The 21,353-nt window shown below is 38.7% G+C and overlaps 1 long non-coding RNA gene across 2 annotated transcripts in view; it reads right to left on the bottom strand.

Annotated features, from left to right (window-relative positions):
- The window catches only part of LOC104992027, a 31,043-nt gene extending 11,968 nt beyond the window's left edge, over nucleotides 1-19,075 (bottom strand). The window contains exon 1 of one of the 2 annotated variants that reach the window (XR_825652.1): nucleotides 19,061-19,075. This is a non-coding gene — a long non-coding RNA (uncharacterized LOC104992027). Of the gene's footprint in view, nucleotides 1-11,752; nucleotides 11,768-19,060 lie in introns of those variants that run through there. The other variant, XR_825653.1, reaches the window with a different exon arrangement.
- Between the last annotated feature and the right edge of the window lie 2,278 nt (nucleotides 19,076-21,353).

Here is a 21,353-nt window from a genome sequence, read left to right as displayed (position 1 = left end):
TCCATAGCATCTTCTATAGTGGCTGTATCAATTTACATTCCCACCAACAGTGCAAGAGTGTTCTTTTTCTCCACACCCTCTCCAGTGCTTATTCATTGTAGACTTTTTGATGATGATCATTCTGACCAGTGTGAGGTGATATCATTGCAGTTTTGATTGGCATTTCTCTAATAATGAGTGATGTTGAGCCTCTTTTCATGTGTTTGTTAGCCATCTGTATGTATGTCTGTTTAGGTCTTTTCCCCACCTTTTGATTGGGTTGTTTGTTTTTTTGGTATTGAGTTGTATGGGCCGCTTGTATATTTTGGAAATTAATCCTTTGTCAGTTATTTCATTTGCAATTATTTTCTCCCATTCTGAGGGTTGTCTTTTCACCATGCTTATAGTTTCCTTTGCTGTGCAAAAGTTTTTAAGTTTAATCAGGTCCCACTTGTTTACTTTTGGTTCTATTTCCATTACTCTAGGAGGTGAGTCATAGAGGATCTTACTTTGATTTATGTCATTGAGTGTTCTGCCTATGTTTTCCTCTAAGAGATGTATAATTTCTGGTCTTACATTTAGGTCTTTAATCTATTTTAAAGAGTTTATCCTTGTGTATGGTATTATGAAGTGTTCTAATTTCATTCTTTTACATGTAATTGTCCAGTTTTCCCAGAATGATTTATTGAAGAGGCTGTCTTTGCCCCATTGTATATTCTTGCCTCCTTTGTCAAAAAAAAGGTACCCATAGGTGCATGGGTTTATTTCTGGGCTTTCTATCTTGTTCCATTGGTCTGTATTTCTGTTTTTGTGCCAGTACTATACTGTCTTTATGACTGCAGTGTTGTAGTATAATCTGAAGTCAGGAAGGTTGATTCCTCCAGCTCTATTCTTCTTTCTCAAGACTGTTTTGGCTATTCATGGTCTTCTGTGTTTCCATGTGAATTGTGAAAATTTTTGTTCTAGTTCTGTGGAAAATGCCATTGGTAATTTGATAGGGATTGCATTGAATCTGTAGATTGCATTTGACAGTATAGTCATTTTTATAATATTGATTCTTCCTACCCAGGAACATGGAATATTACTCCATCTGTTTATGTCATCTTTGATTTCTTTCATCAGTGTCTTATAATTTTCTGTGTAAGTTCTTTTGTCTCCTTCAGTTCAGTTCAGTCGCTCAGTCATGTCCGACTCTTTGCGACCCCATGAACTGCAGCACGCCAGGCCTCCCTGTCCATCACCAACTCCCAGAGTTAAGTTTATTCTTAGATATTTAATGTTTTTGTTGCAATGGTGAATGGGATTAATTCTTAATTTCTTTTTCTGATTTTTCACTGTTAGTATTTAGAAATGCAAGTAATTTCTGTGTATTGATTTTGTATCCTGAAACTTTGCTAAATTCTCTGATTAGCTCCAGTAATTTTCTGATACTATCTTTAGGGTATTCTATGTACAGTATCATGTTATCTGCAGACAGAGAAAGCTTTACTTTTTCTTTTCCAACCTGGATTCTTTTTATTTCTTTTTCTTCTCTGATTGCTGTAACTAGGACTTTCAAAATTGTGTTGAATAATAGTGGTGAAAGTGAACACCCTTGTCTTGTTCCTGATCTTAGAGGGAATGCTTTCAGTTTTTTCCCACTGAGAATAATGCTTGCTGTAGGCTTATCATATATGGCCTTTAATATGTTGAGGTAGGTTCCTTCTATGCCCATTCTTTTTGAAGACTTTTAATCATAAATTTGATATAGGTCATACCTGAATGGTCTAGTGGTTTTCCCTACTTTCTTCAATTTAAGTCTGAATTTGGCAATAAGGAGTTCATGATCTGAGACACAGTCAGCTCCCAGTCTTGTTTTTGCTGATTGTATAGAGCTCCTCCATCTTTGGCTGCAAAGAATACAATCAATCTGATTTTGATGTTGACCATCTGGTGATGTCCATGTGTAGAGTCTTCTCTTGTGTTGTTGGAAGAGGGTGTTTGCTATGACCAGTGTGTTTTCTTGGCTAAACTTTGTTAGCCTTTGACCTGCTTCATTCTGTACTCCAAGCCCAAATTTGCCTGTTACTCCAGGTATTTCTTGACTTCCTACTTTCGCATTCCAGTCCCCTATAATGAAAAGGACATTTTTGAGGGGTGTTAGTTCTAGAAGGTCTTGTAGGTCTTCATAGAACTGTTCAAGTTCAGCTTGTTCAGCATTACTGGTTGGGGCATAGACTTGGATTACTGTGATATTGAATGGTTTGCCTTGGAAATGAACAGAGATCATTCTGTCATTTTGAGATTGCATCCAAGTAATGCATTTTGGAATCTTTTGTTGACTATGATGGCTACTCCATTTCTTCTAAGGGATTCTTGCTCACAGTAGTAGATATAACGGTCATCTGAGTTAAATTCACCCATTCCAATCCATTTTAGTTCGCTGATTCCTAAAATGTCGATGTTCACTCTTGCCATCTCCTGTTTGACCATTTCCAATTTGCCTTGATTCATGGACCTAACATTCCAGATTCCTATGCAATATTTTTCTTTACAGCATCGGACTTTACTTTGAACACCAGTCACATCCACAACTGGGTGTTGTTTTTGGTTTGGCTGCATCTCTCCATTCTTTCTGGAGTTATTTCTCCACTGATGTCCAGTAGTATATTGGGCACCTACTGATCTAGGGAGTTCATCTTTCAGTGTCCTATCTTTTTGCCTTTTCATACTGTTCATGGGGTTTTCAAGGCAAGAATACTGAAGTGGTTTGCCATACCCTTCTCCAGTGGACCATGTTTTGACAGAACTCTCCACCATGACCCGTCCGTCTTGGGTGGCCCTACACAGCATGACTCATAGTTTCATTGAGTTAGACAAGGCTATGGTTCATGTAATCAGATTGGCTAGTTTTCTGTGACTGTAGTTTTCAGCCTGTCTGCCTTCTGATGGAGAAGGATAAGAGGCTTATGGAAGCTACCCGATGGGAGAGACTGACTGAGGAGGAAACTGGGTCACAGAAGAAATATACAAAAAAGATCTTCACAACCCATATAATCATGATGGTGTGATCACTCACCTAGAGCCAGAAATCCTGGAATGTGAAGTCAAGTGGGTCTTAGAAAGCATCACTACAAACAAAGCTAGTGGAGGTAATGGAATTCAACTTGAGCTATTTCAAGTCCTAAAAGATGATGCTGTGAAAGTACTGCACTCAATATGCCAGCAAATTTGGAAAACTCAACAGTGGCCACAGGACTAGAAAAGCTCAGTTTTCATTCCATTCCCAAAGAAAGGCAATGCCAAAAAATGCTCAAACTACTACACAATTGCACTCATCTCACACGCTAGCAAAGTAATGCTCAAAATTCTTCAAGCCAGGCTTCAACAGTATGTGAACCATGAACTTCCAGATGTTCAAGCTGGATTTAGAAAAGGCAGAGGAGCCAGAGATCAAATTGCCAACATCTGTTGGGTCATTGAAAAAGCAAGAGAGTTCCAGAGAGACATCTACTTTTGCTTTATTGACTCTGCCAAAGCCTTTGACTGTGTGGATCACAATAAACTGTGGAAAATTCTGAAAGAGATGGAAATACCAGACCACCTGACCTGCCTCCTGAGAAATCTGTATGCAGATCAAGAGACACCAGTTAGAACTGGACGTGGAACAACAGACTGGTTCCAAATAAGAAAAGGAGTACGTCAAGGCTGTATATTGTCACCCTGCTTATTTAACTTATATGCAGAATACATCATGTGAAATGCTGGGCTGGATGAAACACAAGCTGGAATCAAGATTGCTGGAAGAAATATCAATAACCTCAGATATGAAGATGATACCACCCATATGGCAGAAAGCAAAGAACTAAAGAGCCCCTTGATGAAAGTGAAAGAGGAGAGTGGAAAAGTGGACTTAAAACTCAACATTCAGAAAACTAAGATCATGGCATCTGGTCCCATCACTTCGTGGGAAATAGATGGGAAAACAGTGGAAACAGTGGCAGACTATTTTGAGGGGCTCCAAAATCACTGAAGATGGTGATTGCAGCCATGAATTTAAAAGATTCTTGCTCCTTGGAAGGAAAGTTATGACCAACCTAGACATTATATTAAAAAACAGAGACATTACTTTGCCAACAAAGGTCCATCTAGTCAAGGCTATGGTTTTTCCACTGGTTATGTATGGATGTGAGAGTTGGACTGTGAAGAAGGCTGAGCGCCGAAGAATTGATGCTTTTGAACTGTGGTGTTGGAGAAGACTCTTGAGAGTCCCTTGGACTGCAAGGAGATCCAACCAGTCCATCCTAAAGGAAATCAGTCCTGAATATTCATTGGGAGGGCTGAAGCTGAAACTCCAATACTTTGGCCATCTGATGCAAGGAACTGATTCACTGGAAAACACCCTGATGTTGGGAGAGATTGAAGGTGGGATGAAAAGGGGACGACAGAGAATGAGATGGTTGGATGGCATCATTGACCAATGGTTTTGAGGTAATGATTTTGATGTAATGGTTACTCAATGATTTGAGTAAACTCAGGGAGTTGGTGATGGACATGGAGGCCTGGTCTGCTGCAGTCCATGGGGTTGCAAAGAGTCAGACATGACTGAGCAACTGAACTGAATCATAAATGGGTGGTGAATTTTGTCAAAGACTTTTTGTCCATCTATTGAGATTATCATATGATCTTTATCTTTCAATTTGTTACTATGGTGTGTCTCATTGGTTGATTTGCATATATTGAAGAATCGTCAAATCCCTGAAATAAACCCAACTTGATCATGGTGTATGGGCTTTTTGATGTGTTGCTGAATTCTTTTGCTATAATTTTGTTGAAGTTTTTTGCATCTATATTCATCAGTGATATTGGCCTGTAGTTTTCCTTTTTTGTGTTGACTTTGTCTGGTTTTGGTATCAGGGTGACAGTGGCCTCATAGAATGAGTTTGGAAGTGTTCCCTCCTCTGCAATTTTTGGAAAGAGTTTTAGGATAGGCATTAGTTCTTCTCTAAATGTTTGATAGAATTCTCCTGTGAAACCATCTGGTCCTGGGCTTTTGATTTTTGTACGATTTTTGATCACAGTTTCAATTCAGTGCTTGTAATTGGGTTGTTCATAATTTATATTTCTTCCTGGTTCAGTCTTGGAAGATTGAACTTCTCTAAGAATCCGTCCATTTCTTCCAGATTATCCATTTTATTGCCATATAGTTGTTCATAATACTCTTTTATAATCCTTTGTATTTCTGCATTGTCTGTTGCAACCTCTCCTTTTTCATTTCTAATTTTGTTGATTTGATTCTATTTTTCTTGATGAGTCTGGCTAAAGGTTTGTCAATTTTATCTTCTCAAAGAGCCAGCTTTTTAATCTTTACTACTGTTTATTTCATTTCTTTTTCATTTATTTCTGTTCTGATCTTTAGGATTTATTTCCTTTTACTAATTTAGGGGTTTTTTGTCCTTTTTTTCCAGTTGTTTTAGGTTTAAAGTTAGGTTGTCTATTTGATGTTTCTCTTGTTTCTTGAGGTAGGATTGCATTGCTATAAACTTCCCTCTTAGAACTGCTTTTGCTGCATCCTACAGGGTTTGAGTTGTCATGTTTTCATTGTCATTTGTTTCTAGAAATTTTTTTATTTCTCTTTTGATTTCTTCAGTAACCTGTTAGTTATTTAGAAATGTAATGTTTAATCTCCACGTGTTTGTGTTTTTTATAGTTTTTTTTTTTTCTTGTAATTGATATCTACCTCATAGCATTGTGGTCAGAGAAGATGCTTGATACAATTTTAATTTTCTTAAATTTACTGAGGTTTGATTTGTGACCCAAGATGTGGTCTATCTTGGAGAATGTTCCATGTGCACTTGAGAAAAAGGGTGTATTCTTCTGCATTTGGATGGAGTGTCCTGAAGATATCAACGAGATCCATCTCATCTAATGTATCATTTAAGACTTCTCTTTTCTTATTAATTTTCTGTTTTGAGGATCTGTCCATTGGTGTGACTGAGGTGTTAACGTCTCCTACTATTATTGTGTTACTGTCAATTTCTCCTTTTTTGTCTGTTAGTGTTTATCTTATATGTTGAGGTACTCCTATGTTGGGTGCATAAATATTTATAATTGTTATGTCTTCCTCTTGAATTGATCCCTTGATCATTGTGTAGTGTCTTGTAATCTTCTTTAAGGCCCATTTTGTCTGATATGAGGATTGCTACTCCAGCTTTCTTTTGCTTTCCATTTGCATGGAATATATTTTTCCATTCTCTCACTTTCAGTTTATATGTGTCTTTAGGTCTGAAATGGGTTTATTGTAGACAGCATATATATGGGTCTTGTTTTTGTATCCATTCAGCCAGTCTGTGTCTTTTGGTTGGAGTATTTAATCTGGTTAACTGAAAGTAATTATTGATATATATGTTCCTATTGCCATCTTCTTAATTGTTTGGTGTTGATTTTGTAGATCTTTTTCTTCTCTTGTATTTACTGACTATATAAGTCCCTTTAACATTTGTTGTAAAGCTGGTTTGATGGTACTGAATTTTCTTAACTTTTGCTTGTCTGAAATGCTTTTGATTTCTCTATCAATTTTGAATGAGATCCTTGCCAGGTACAATAATCTTGGTTGTAGATTTTTCCCTTTCAGTATTTTAAATATGTCCTGTCATTCCCTTCTGGCTTGCAGAGTTTCTGCTGAAAGAAACAACTCTGCTGTTAAATGTATGGGGTTTCCCTTGTATGTTACTTGTTGCTTTTCCCTTTCTGCTTTTAATCTTCTTTGTGTTTAGTCTTTATTAGTTTGATTAGCATGTGTCTTGGCATGTTTCTCCTTGGGTTTATCCTGCATGGGACTCTTTGCACCTCCTGGACTTGATTGACTATTTCCTTTTCCATGTTGGGGAAATTTTCAACCATAATCTCTTCAAAACTTTTCTCATACTGTTTCTTTTTCTCTTCTTCTTCTGGGACCTCAATAACTCGAATGTTGGTGCATTTGATATTGTCTCAAGGCAATGGCACCCCACTCCAGTACTCTTGCCTGGAAAATCCCATGGACGGAGGAGCCTGGTAGGCTGCAGTCCAAGGGGTCGCTAAGAGTCGGACACGACTGAGCGGCCTCACTTTCACTTTTCACTTTCCTGCATTGGAGAAGGAAATGGCAACCCACTCCAGTGTTCTTGCCTGGAGAATCCCAGGGACAGGGGAGCCTGGTGGGCTGCCATCTATGCGGTCACACAGAGCTGGACACAACTGAAGTGACTTAGCAGCAGCAGAGGTCTCTGAGGCTATCCTCAGTTCTTTTAATTCTTTTTACTTTATTCTGCTCTTCAGAAGTTATTTCCACCATTTTATCTTCCAGCTCACTGATTCATTCTTCTGCTTCAGATATTCTGCTATTGATTCCTTCTAGAGTATTTTTAATTTCAGTAATTGTGTTGTTTGTCTCTGTATGCTTATTCTTTATTCTAGATCTTTGTTGATTAATTCTTGCATTTTCTCCGTTCTGTTTTCAAGGTTTTTGATCATCTTTCCCATCATTATTCTCAATTCTTTTTCAGGTAGTTTGCCTATTTACTCTTCATTTATTTGGACGTCTGTGTTTCTAGTTTGTTCCTTCATTTGTGTAGTATTTCTCTGCCTTTTCATTATTTTTTTTTAACTTATTGTGTTTGAGGTCTCCTTTTCCCAGGCTTCAAGGTTGAATTATTTCTTCCTTTTGGTTTGTGCCCTCCTAAAGTTGGTTCAGTGGTTTCTGTAAATTTCATATAGGGTGAGATTTGTGCTGAGTTTTGTTTTTCCTCTGATGGGCAAGGCTGAATGTGTGGTAATCCTGTCTGCTGATGATTTGGTTTGTATTTTTGTTTTGTTTGTTGTTTAGATGAGGCATCCTGCACAGGGTGTTACTGGTGATATGTGATGCCGGGTCTTGTATTCAAGTGGTTTCCTTTGTGTGAGTTCTCACTATCTGATACTCCCAAGGGTTAGGTCTCTGGTAGTCTAGGGTCTTGGTGTCAGTGCTCCCACACCAAAGGCTCAAGGCTTGATCTCTGGTCAGGAACAAAGATTCCACAAGTGGTTTGTTATGGCATTAAATGAGATTAAAACAAATACCCAGAAACAGAAAGTAAAGATGAACCCCAAACAAATAGCAGTTACAAAATCAGGCAAGTAATAATGAAAATAATGGAATATACACACATATATATACATCCATAAGCAAAATCAAAACAGTCCAACAAAAATAAAGTACAGTAGATTGACCTGGCAAACAAAGGAAATCAAAAATTATGTCTACCAGTTAAGAACAAAAACTAACTAAAGCACAAACTGGAAAACAAAACTAGAGCAAGGTGCCAGTTGGGGACTAAAACAATGAAAACAAAACTAACGAATATGTTGAGAGGAAAGGAAAGAAAGAAAGAATAGATATGCAAAGTTAGATAGAGGTAGATAAAGAAGTTTATATACATTAAAGGTTAACTGCAAGGGGAAAAGAACAGTAGGTAAAGCAAACAAAGGAATAAATGTAGAAAAAATGATAGCTTTTAAAAAATTAAAGAGAAAAGAAAAAAAAAAAAGGAAGAAGAAAGAAAAGAAAAGGAAAACCCCACAGAACTGCAAATGCCCAGTGTAGAGGCAGAGGTTTATAACAACAATAAAAAATGTGACTGAGGGGGAAAAAAGCTCAAAAGCTTAATTAGATTTCATAGTGCCAATAAAATCAACAATTACACCAGAGGTTGGGAAAAGGGAAAAAAAGTAAAAAAAAAAAAAAAAAATCCAAAAGACTCTACAGAAGTAGTCAAAACATAAAAATAATGAATGTTTTTCTTGAGTCACTGCTGTCAGAGTCCTTTCCCTCTCGGAGTCACAGTCCACCTCACCTCCCTAGGATGCCCTCCAACACTGTGCTGGTCTCTGGACCTGCTGTGGGGGCAGTTCAGATTCTAATCTGGTCCTACTCCTTGTGTGTTCTAGCCCCCAATGTCAACCACTATCAAAACTAATGTGTTTTCTTTTGTGGGAGCTCTCAATGATCTTATATATACTCCATAGACACAGAGTGGATTTAATCTGCAGCTTGCACAGCTGGTGGGAAGGTTTGGGTGTTCTTCCCTAGCCACACTGCCCCTGGGTTTCAATTGTGGTTTTATTTCCACCTCTGCATGTGGGTCATCCACTGGGGTTTGCTCCTGAGGCTGCCCTGGCAGACTTGGGTTTGTCCTTGTGAGGGCCAGGTGTGGAGGTGGTGCAGCTGCTTGGGTTGCAGGGGTTCTGGCAGCACCAGGTACTCAGGGGGGTTGGCAGCTAGGGCAGCAGGAAACATAGTGCTCTAGAAGGGTATGGCAACCAGTATTGGCCAATACGCTCCAGTATTCTTGCCTAGAGAACCCCCCTGATAGAGAAGCCTGGCAGACCACAGTCTACAGGGTCAGAAAGAGTTGAACATGACCAAAGCAATCCTGCATATATAGATGCAAGACATTTTTTGCCTGTGGCAGCTCTGCCCCAGTGAGGGCTAAGCCTGAAGGTAACACAGCTGCTTGGCTTGCGGGGACCCTGGCAGTGCCAAGTGTGCAGGGACATAGACTGCCTCCACCACAGGAGTTATGGCCCTATCAGTCTTTTTTCAAGCCTCTTGTAGCTGGCAATCAGAAGGCCTCTTTGGCCAGTATTTCTCCATAGCTCTGGCTGTTCAGGCACTTAGACAGCTCCCTTGTCTGGGGTCCTTCTCTGTTCCACATCAGACACATAGAGGAGCCCCCCTGGGTGGGGTCCTACTCTGTAGACTGGCATGTTGGGCACTTAAAGGGGGACCCTGGGTGGGGTCCTACTCTGTAGTTCAGTGTGTCAGGCATTTGATAGGCCAGCCTCTCTATTGTTCAGCTGCTGATGCTGGCCTATGCGGGGAGAGAGGCTATGGTGATGGCTCCACCCCGTACATGTGACTCAGCAGTATTACCTTGCTTCCATGGCTGCTTGGCTTTCCTCCACAGGCATTTCCCCACCATGATCTCCTCCCTCACATCCCCTTGATTGTATCTCCACAGTCAACAGCAGCCCTAGCCCTGGGATTGCTCCACAATCCCTAAACTCCAGCTCCCAGCCACTGCACCTTCTAGGGACCTGCAGCCCTGTCTGGGGTATGTATGGCTGCGGCAAGGACTGTCTGATTCTCATTCCATTTAGGCTCCCACAGATCAGCTGTTTCACTCTCGGCCTTAAATGTTTCTCCTTTGACTCAGATAATTGCCCCGATGTGGGGATCAGACTCCTGCTTCAGTTCCCCCACCCACCAAAGGCAGGTCCAGTTCTACTGACACTCCTGTTTTCCCCCCTAATTCCTTCATCCTACTGAGTTTTGCGTGGTCTTATATTTTCTTTTCCGCTGGTCAGGTGCTCCTATCTACTCTCAGCTGGTGTTCTGCATGCGCTTCTGTGTGTGAAGGCGTATTCCTGATGTATCCATGGAGAAAGATGTACTCCATGTCCACCTACACCTCCACCATCTTGTTCTTTCGAAATTTTTGTTTTTAAAAAAGATGTTTGTGGAGCACCTACTGTGGGCCAGACCCTATTCTAGGCACTTGCAAAACTTCAGTGAAGAAGATCCCTGCCCTCCCAGAGTTATGATTTAGAAAGGTAATAATAAATGCTATGGAAAAAGAAAAAGTAGGGCTGACTAAGGTTAATAATTAGGTTGATCTTAGGGCTGGCTTTTCCTGGCAGGACTGAAGAAAAACAAGGGCTTGATGTGGCTCCAGCAAGATGAACAAGGAAGTGAGCTATAAGGGAAGAGGTGAGAGGTGAGTTGGGAGGGCTTTATCAGCCATTGTTAGGATGTCAGATTTTTTCTCTCTGAGTGGAACACAGAACCAAAGGAAAGTTTTAAAGAGAGAACTAACATAATCTGACTTAACATTTTTAAAGTATCATTCTGGTTGTTGTGATTGAGAGCAAAGATAGAAGCAGAGATACTTATATTGTAAAAATCCAAACAAGGGTCAGGAGATGATGGAGACCCAGACCAGGGTGGTACTTGATTAATTCTCAAGAAGGGGAACTGTCAATGAGACCAAAGTAAGGTGGTCATTGTGGTGGGTCTGACTAACTTTCCTCTATTATTAGCTGACTGAGTTGCTATGTGGAAAGGTTTATATATTCAAACTCCAATTAAAGAGTTTAGCAAACTGCAGCAGAATGTATTAAGATTTATCCAATCTGAGATAAGCAAAATGTGAAATGTATCAAGACTAACAAGAGTCAACAAAGGATTACAGACTACCTGATCTCCTTCTCTGGGATCCCTTCTTCATGTTACTAAAAGGGAAGGGTAGTTCAGAGCAGAAAGTGGCACTATGATGATGCAGAAGCAGGAACTTGGGTCAATTCAAGTGCAGGGGTCCCCAACCTCTGGGCCATGAACCAGTACCTCCTGTTGGATCAGCAGTGGCATTAGATTAGGAAAAAGTGCACAATAAATATAATGTGCTTGAATTATCCTGAAACCATCCCTCCCACCCCAGACCGTGGAAAAAAATGTCTTCCACCAAACTAGTCCCTGGTGTCAAAAAGGTTGGCAACTGCTGAAGTAGAAGGCTCGTATCTATTGACCCTCAGGCCCCAGCAGAAAAGGGGTTGCAGGAGTCTATTTTTTGGCTTCTACTCATTCTTCCATGCAAATTTTCATTTGGCTTCAGCCTGCATCTCTCCATTGAAACAATTTATTTTGAAGACCACTAAGATCATGCGACTTCCGTGTTGCTAAAGTCAATGGAAATTTTTTAGTCCTGATCTCCCTTACCTGATGACCTCTTGGTACCACTTGACACCACCAATTACTTTATCCTCCTTGAAATCCTCTCTTCTCTTGGCTTCTTGGCATCAGACTCTTCTGACTTTTCCCATTTTTGACAGTTCATTCTTAGCCTTGTAGGTTTATCCTCATCTACCTACACAATAAACAATGGCTTCTTGATTAAAATATCAGAATTGAGCTCTCATGATATGGGAAATGAATTGGAGAGAGCTGGTAAGTGAGGTTTGTCATGTGTATTTACAGAGCCTGAGACTTCCTCCCAGGGCGAGCTTACCAGGCATGCAACCTGTATAGTCACTTAGGACTCCAAGCTGAGAAGGACCTCATATTTGTTTTAATACTCTCTGCTCTCAGTGCCTTGTAATTCTTAATAATTTTATCTTTGAACTTAAGTTTTGTCAGCAGTGATGGAATGGTGGAGCATCCACACAAGCAGAGGTGGTAAGGGAGGCAGCACGTCTGAGCTGTAGTGGTCCTCCAGCAGTCAGTGGCTGTGCAAGCTCAGGCTCCCGGCACTGCAGACTGCATCCGCAGAGCAGTCAGTCCTGAGTGCACATCAGGGCCTGGAACGGTCCAGAGATACAGAGTGTAAGGATGGGGAAGGTAAGGACCAGGACCTGGGCACAGAATGCCAGTAGGGATGGCAGCAGGCATGCCTGGATGAATTGCTGGTGGATAAGTGGACAGTTTCAGCAGTAAACTGTGAAATCTGTTTTCAAAACTGCTACAACCTTGCAAGACAAACTATTCACAGGTTTCGAAATAGAAATTAAATGTAAAGATTGCCATGTTCGATGGAAAATAACAATATTTTCACAGGAAACTTTGGATGAATCAAATATTAAGAAGAGGACAAAAATTTTTCTTATAAATGAAGATAAGACAATAGGATGCAGAACAGAAATTTTGAAATACATACAAATTGTAAAGCTACTTTTGATTTCTTGCACAACTTCCATAAATTACCAAAAATGTCAGAAGAAATACTGAAATGCCATTGTATAAATATACGTTTAAAATTAAATTCAGACTTACACAGAATTGATTTGTATGGAGAGTTAAATCTTTATTCTTTCTCTAGAAAATCAGCTCCAGATGTGCTAAAATTTATGTTTTGATGGGTTTTTATATAAATTTATTGGAAATGTGTCCTAATACTGTCACCACCTATCAAATACTCTTCATATTCTCCAGTAACAGTTACATTGGCAGAAAGATATTTTTAAAAATTATCAAAAATTATTTGCAATCTTGCATTTGTCAAGAGTGACTAACATTGCTGTCAATTTTATAGTAAATGAAATTGCTTAAAATATAAATTCTGATGATCTAATGTATAATTTGCAGAAAAGCGAGCCAAAATAATCTTATGGTCAATAAAGATATGAAATTATTAAAGTGTTATTATATATTATATTACATAAAATTATGGCACCTGAAATATTTTTTGCAGTTTGTAAGTTTATGCTAATGCTCATGTGTCACAACTATACCTTTACACTTAATGTCATCAAATATTTCTAAAGGAAAACATTTCATAGCACATTTAATGCCACTCTTTAATTTTTTGAACAGCATTTCTGAATTTTCATCTTGCACTGGGCCCTCCAGATCTTGTCGTCAGCCCTGATTCTTCCCCTAAGGAAAAGAGACAACGGGGTAGCAAGAAGGCAGGGCCTTCCACATCTGTTTCTTTCTTGTTTCCTGTAACCATAGTGTTCTCCGTGCTTACAAAGCTTAGATAACTCCCATCTGCTGCGATCACACATATAGGAAGAAACAAGCTAATGTACAGAAAAGTGAAGTGACTTTTCTGTTTTTCCTAACTTAGGGTCAGCCTCCTGACTCCCAACCTCTAACCTTCATGCTATTTTCCTGGCATTCATGACTCATCCTGGTGACATGACGTGTTCAGTGATTACATGAGAGCCCCTTTTCTGAGAACCCAGTTTGGAAACCCCCTATTATTAGCCTACTTCAAATGTAAAACAAGAAAGAAGGTTGGCAGGAGAATGCCCAAATATCAGCATCTATTTATCTATTTCTTATTCCAAGAGACATTCCCTAAACTTCAAGTCACTACCTTGCAAAGCAGTTTATAGAATATGCTCCCTGCCTAAACCTTTCTGTTTCTCAAATGTTTTACTATAGATACAGAAGTAAAAATTTAGGTGCCATTTAAGTGCCATTTTTTAAATTGGAGTATGGTTATTACTTAAAATAATAGCTTCAGGTATATTACAGTGGTTCAATTTTTTATAGATTATACTCCATAAATAGTTATTATAACACATTGGCTATATTCCCTGGGCCATACATTGCTTCCTTGTAATCAAGGGGTTACTATCCAAAATAGATAATGAACGCATACAACTCAATATCAAAACAAAAAAAGACTGATTTAAAAATGGGCTGAAGTATCAGGTATTTTTCCAAAAAAGACATATAGAGGACCAACAGGCACGTGAAAAGATGCTCAATGTCATTCTCACGGCCATGTTCATGTTCCTGAGGTCTGTGGTCTCAGCAGTCTCCACTAATGTAGAAACAAAAGGTGCTATTACTTCAGAGTGATGTTTATTGATTGATTCAGATGGTTTTGCCATCCAGAGAACCCTTGTGCTTCAGAGATGCCTTGGCTATGAGAGAGAATTATCTGCACAGACCTGATAGATTCCAACATTCTTTATGAATAAAAAACAAGTTAACATTACTGAATCATTACAAAGAGTTGACTACCAAGGCTGGTTCATACAGTGACAGGGGTTCAAATCTTTGCTCCTCTAACTAATATTGCAGGACCTGGGGGCAGGCTACTGTCAGAAAAATTCTCCAAACTCGGAAAGAAAGCAAAGAAGTGGAGGCAGATTCTTTCAGTATCACGGGGGACAAAGGATCACCCAAGGAGTGTCAAGACCTGTACTTAGTTCATCTCATTTTTACTATTGATTAAAGTTTCCATACATAAAAAATTTACTTGCGAACTTGTAGTTTTTTTGTCCGTAGAGATACAAATAATTTCCATGTAGTAAAATAGATAACACCCCAAATCAAGGGCCAGCTGAACATTAAATAGTTCTATATCTAACTCTAGGGGCTTCCCTGGTGGCTCAGATGGTAAAGAATCTGCCTGCAATGCAAGAGACCTGCGTTCAATCCCTGGGTCAGGAAGATCCCCTGGAGAAGGAAATGGCAACTCACTCCAGCATTTTGCCTGGAGAATTCCATGGACAGAGGAGCCTGGTGGGCTACAGTCCATGGGGTCACAAAGAGTCAAACATGGCTGGGCGATTAATAGATCTCACATGTTTAACTCTGCAATCTCACCCTAACAATTCTTTAAGTTACCAACAAATACACTAGCTTCTTACAAGCTCTTTGAATTCATCACATCTTTTCCCCTCCTTAACTAATAAATTCAATAAAATATTTTATACCTTGCCCTTTGTATATTAGTGCTTCCCTGGTGGCTCAGATGATAAGGAATCTGCCTCCACTGTGGGAGACCCAGGTTTGACCCCTGGGTCGTGAAGATCCCCTGAAGAAGGGCATGCAGTCCACTCTAATATTCTTATCTGGACAATCCCGTGGACAGAGGAGCCTGGCAGGCTACAGTCCATGGGGTCGCAAAGAGTCAGACATAACTGAACAACTAACCCTTTCCCTTTCCTTTCCTTTTTATATTTGCCCATGAGTTCTGATTTTATCTTTTTGAGAATTACACTTTAGCACGATTAACTCTCTTGGCCTCAGTTTTCTTATCTGTAAAATGAAGATAAGACCTACAAGAATTGAGTTGTAGGTCAAGCCAGACACTTAGCGCGGCACCTGTTGACAAGGAAATGCACATGAGGCCTGGAGCTTGGGAGCTTGAAATCTGAGTTTCTAACGAGGGTATTAAGGCAGCTGGAATCAGGGCTGTGGTCCAGGCCCTCACTGGTTGACTTCTGCTCCTTTCCTGAAACACATATTACAAACTTGCCTGAAATGACTCTTCTGCTTCCATAATCACATTCCTTAAAATCTTATTTGCTGACTCTCTGCTAATTATATACCTCACACCTCATGGAAATAATGCCCACTGGGAACTCTGTGTAAGAGCTGGGTGACCTTCATCACTGAAAGCTTTCCAATGCTGTTTCCAATAGGGCTCAGGCAGGCAAAAGGTTTAAAAAGCCCACAGTGTTGTCATGAAGTACATTTAAACCAGAAGACAAGAAAGGATTTTCTCAGAAACTTTGCACTAGCATTTCCATATTTCAAATGCAAAGTTTTCAAGAGACAAAAGCGTGACATGAGATATAATATTTTCAATGAAGAAATACTGAGAAGATATATCAGTTGAAATCATATGCTGTACAATGTTTTAACACTTTTCCCTCCCTGAGAGCTCTCAAAACTATACTACATGCTGTGCTTAGTTGCTCAGTCATATCTGACCCTGTGAGACCCCATAAACTGCGGCCCGCCAGGATCCTCTGTCCATGGGATTCTCCAGGCAAGAATACTGGAGTGGGTTGCTATGCCCTTCTCCAGGGGATCTTCCCAACCCAGGGATCAAACCCATGTCTCCCACATTGCAGGTGGATTCTTTACCATCTGAGCCACCAGGGAAGCCCTGGAAGCTCAAAACTATAAGGTCCTCATATATTCAAATTTCAGAAAATATATTTCCCTTTTTCCACCAAAATGTATACACCCTTTCCCACTTCCACACTGCAACTAAAAGAGCCCCATTTTACCCATCAGAGTCTAAGCACGTCTTTAAGGTTGAGGATACCTGGCTGTTTCCACCTGGCAGCAAAGTGACAACTGCCAGGAACTGGGCTGAGTTCCCTGGAACCCCACTGTTTCCAAACTCTACACAGAACAGCAGAACAATGCTCCTTCCAAAACACCCACTCCATGCAGTCTTTGAGAGATATAAATATAGGGTTGAGTAGCATAAAACCTCATAAGACAAATAGTTAAATAATAGCACTTTATGAACTACCCAAAACTCCTGAATAAACTGATATAACTTCTTTTAAGGTAAAAAAGAGCAACTTAACAAAAAACTGAAAGGGGTGAATAGTCACCATGCTTGAACAGCAGAACCGTTCTGGGCCTGAACAACATACACTCTGATACAGTGACGCATTTTTCTCCTAGACCTTTAAATACATGTAGCCCCTGGGGATGAGATCGCCCCTTGCTAACCCACATGGCTGCTGGCTGGAAAGCCTCTGCCCAGCAGAGAACTCTCACAGGTAGTGGAGCCAACTTTCTGGGCAGCCTTACAGGTCAGGACACCAGGACACACTAGACAGCCTGGGAAATTCACCCCAGGAGCAACTCTGCTCCCCACAACCAACCCTTCCCACTGGCATTCTGGTTCTTGAAACTATTACGGAGACAGAAGTCTTTCATTCTGTAATGAAAGTTGTGCTCTAAACATCCTACAGTTTCTTTAGTTTATTCTAAATTTCTCTGTATACTATACATGATGAAAATTTTAAGCTCATGTCAATGTTGAGATAATTTTACTAATTACAAAATTTTCATTTTTGCAATCTGCTAGTCAATCATCAATCCATCTTATTTTCTGATTTGTTTCCAAATAAATTGCATATATCAATCAGTGCACTTTGCTCCAAATGCTTTAACAACAAGGTACTACTGTATAGCACAGGGAACTATATTCAGTATCTTGTAATAAACTATAATGGGGAAGAATCTGAAAAATTACATATATATATGTGTGTGTGTGTGTGTGTTTATGAATCACTTTGCTGTACATCAGAAACTAACACACCATTGTAAATCTACACTTCAATAAAAAATATTAAACATAAACCAAATATTTTAGTAAGCATGCCTTTGGACTAAAGTCTAATACATTTTCATGGATTTTTTTCTTTCAAAATAAACTTTACATACAATGTGCAAGAAATGTACAGGTCTTAACCATACATTCATTGAGTTTTGACAACTACATACACCTTTGTAACCCAAACTTCCGTCAAGATCTAAAACTGAATCTATTGACTTGCTAGCTTTTACTAATGATCTGCCTCTTCATGCCCTAATAACAATCTGGTTTAAATACCCCAGCTTTACAACCAACAAGGAATTAATCTCCAAAATATACAAACAGCCTATGTGGCTCAATATCAGAAAAACAAACAACCTTATCAGAAACTGGGTAGGATATCTAAATAGACCTTTCTCCAAAAAAGACATACAGATGGATAAAAAACATATGAAAGGATGCTCAACATCACTAATTGTTAGAGAAATGCAAAGCAAAACTACCATGAGGTATCCCCTCACACCATTCAGAATGTCCATCATTAAAAATTCTACAGTCTACAAGCAATAAGTGCTGGAAAAGGTATGGAGAATACATTGCTTGTGGGGATGTAACTTGGTATAGTTACTATGGAGAACAATATGGAGGTTCCTTAAAAAAGTAAAAATAGAACTCCTGTATCATACAACCCTGCAAGCCCACTCCTGGACGTCAACCTGGAGAAAACCGTAACATGAAAAGATACATGCACCCCAATGTTCAGTACACCACTATTTATAGTAGCCAGGCACGAAAGCAACCTAAATGTCCATTGACAGAGGAATTGAGAGAGAAGATGAGGTACATATATTCAGTGGAAAATTACTCATCCATTAAAAACAACGAGACAATGCCATTTGCAGCAACATGAGTGGACCTAGAGATTCATGCTAAGTAAGCCAGAGAGACAAGTATATGATATCACTTATATGTGGAATCCAAAATATGGCACAAGTGAACATATTTACAAACCAGAAACAAGCTCATAAACTTCAAAAACAAACTTATCATTACCAAAGGGGAACAGTGAGGAAGGAGGAGTACATTAGGAGTTTGGGATTAACATATACATACTACTATACATAAAATAGATAATCAACAAGGACCTACTGAATAGCACAGAGAACTCTCTTCAATATTCTGAAAACAACCTATATGGGAAAACAATCTGAAAAAGGATGAATATACGTGTATGTATAACTGAACCACTTTGCTGTACATCTAAAACTAAAACAACATTGTAAATCTATACCCCAATATAAAATAAAAATTAAAAACATAAAAATTCTAGCTTTAAATGTTTTAAAATCTGCATCTCTTATTCCTCTTCATTACTCTTATTTTCAGAATTATTTTGATTATTATGGCATGTTTAATTTTCCTCTTAAATTTTCAAATCCCTTAGTTCAAAAACAGGAAAGGAAAGAAAAGGAAAAACTTGTTATTATTTTTAATTGACTTACATTAAGTAGAGTGATTAATTTGGAGATACAAGAAACATTGTAATTTTCAGTCTTCCCTTTGAAGAATCAGTTCAGCTCAGTCATTCAGTCGTGTCTGATTCTTTACGACCCCATGGACTGCAGCACACCAGGCTTCCTTGTCCATCACCATCTCCTGGAGCTTGCTCAAACTCATGTCCATCAAGTCGGTGATGCCATCCAACCAACTCATCCTCTGTCATCCTCTACTCCATCTGCCTTCAATCTTTCCCAACATAAGGGTCTTTTCCAATGAGTCAGTTCTTCACATCCTGTGGTCAAAGTATTGGAGCTTCAGCTTTAGCATCAGTCCTTCCCATGAATATTCAGGACTGATTTCCTTTAGGGTTGATGTGTTTTATTTCCTTGCTGTCCAAGGGACTCTCAAGAGCCTTCTCCAACACCACAGTTCAAAAGCATCAATTCTTCAGCACTCAGCACTCTTTTTATCATCTAACTCTCACATCCATACATGACTATTGGAAAAACCATACAGACCTTTGTCAGTAATGTCTCTGCTTTTTAATATTCCTTCCAAGAATAGCAGGTACTTTTCCATTTATTCAAGCCTTCGTTTGTGTATTAGAATTTTCTTCATAAAATTCTTACACATTTCTTAAGATTATTCCTTTTTAAAATACTTATTCATTGTTATTATTAATATATTTTTCCCACCATACTTTTAACATGAATTTTGTATACAAACAACTTACCAATTTTCTTTATGGTCAATAGGAATTTTTTAATTGATTCTCTTAGGTTTTAATATATAAATTGTTGCTTATAAACATTAATTTACCTCTTTCTTTTAAATTTCTGTCTCCTTTTTTTCTTACCTTTATAATTGCATCTAAATGCTAGTGATCTCATAAGGAATCACTAGTGCTTTAAACAAATTTCATCAATCTCTTGTATTGTAAATGAACTCTGAATAAATGGCCTTCTTCTGAGCATGGTTTTAGCAATTTACCTATTTCTAAAAATTATTCCATTTCACTGCAGTTTTGAGTTGAACAAGAATCAATTATTTCCATTTCCTCTGTATCGTCATTTATCCATTCTTTTTTGGGAGGTGGGGGGAGAAGAAAATTTTTAATAATGAAAATATGAACTAACATTTATTGAAACTTTATCTCATTTCAAGATACTCTGATAAATCCATTATAAGGATTAATTTCCTTGTTCTCACCATGACTCTATGAAGCCATTATTATGAACATCCCCGTTTTTGCAAGTGGGGAAAATTGAGACTATGAAGATTTAAAAAATAGTCTGTACAACTTAATATTTACCCATCCTTATTTCTTATTTTGTGCTTTTCTCCTTTTAACTAGCTTTTCAAAGAACCAGTTCTTGAATTAATTTTTCAGGCTTATGGTTTTTCTGTTTTGCATTTCATTAATTTTTGCTTTTAACTTGTGAATTCTTTCATTCAATTTTTCTTTAGGTTTATTGTCTTGTCTTTGACTAATTTTTTAAATTGATGCTTAATTCATTTAGTCTCCTTCATCTATAAAAACACCGAAGGTTGTGTTTTTCCTCTAAGCATGGTTTTAGCTGTATCCCATGGGTCCTGACATTTAATGTTTTAATTAATGATATTTTCTAGATATTCTGACATTTTATTTTGGTTTTTTTTTTTTTGACCAAGAATTGAGAGAATTTTTAAATTTCCAGGTGGCATTTTGCTTTTAAAATGAATCTGTGACATTTTGTAGGACAAAGACTTTAATGTCAGGTACTATGTACTTATGCATCTATTTAAGTTTTGTCTCCCATAAGGATTTTTTTTCTACAAAATACTCCTACTTAATGTATGCATATGTATATGTGCATACATAAATATAGGCTTCCCTGGTGGCTCAGATGGTAAAGAATCTCCCTGCAATGTGGGATACCTGGGTTCGATCCCTGGGTTGGGAAGATCCCCTGGAGAATAGAATGGTCACTCAGTAATTTTGCCTGGAGAATTCCATGGACAGAGGAGCCTGGTGGGCTACAGTTCATGGGATTGCAAAGAGTTGGACATGACTGAGTGACTAACATTTTCACTTTCGTACTTTATTTTAACTAATAGATGTTAAATACTATGTGCTAGCATTTTATCTGTGACCTAAATTCAATGATTAGTTTTTTTCCTTAACTATCCTCCTATATTTGGAGGAGGAAATGACTAGCCACTCCAGTATTCTTGCCTGGAGAATCCCATGGACAGAGCAGCCTTGTGGGCTACAGTCCATGGGATTGCAGAGTCAAACACAACTGAACGACTAAC

This window comes from Bison bison, unplaced genomic scaffold (assembly GCF_000754665.1).
Source record: "Bison bison bison isolate TAMUID 2011002044 unplaced genomic scaffold, Bison_UMD1.0 scf7180017864207, whole genome shotgun sequence".
Classification (NCBI taxonomy): domain Eukaryota; kingdom Metazoa; phylum Chordata; class Mammalia; order Artiodactyla; family Bovidae; genus Bison; species Bison bison.
This window is presented reverse-complemented; position numbering and strand designations above follow the sequence as displayed.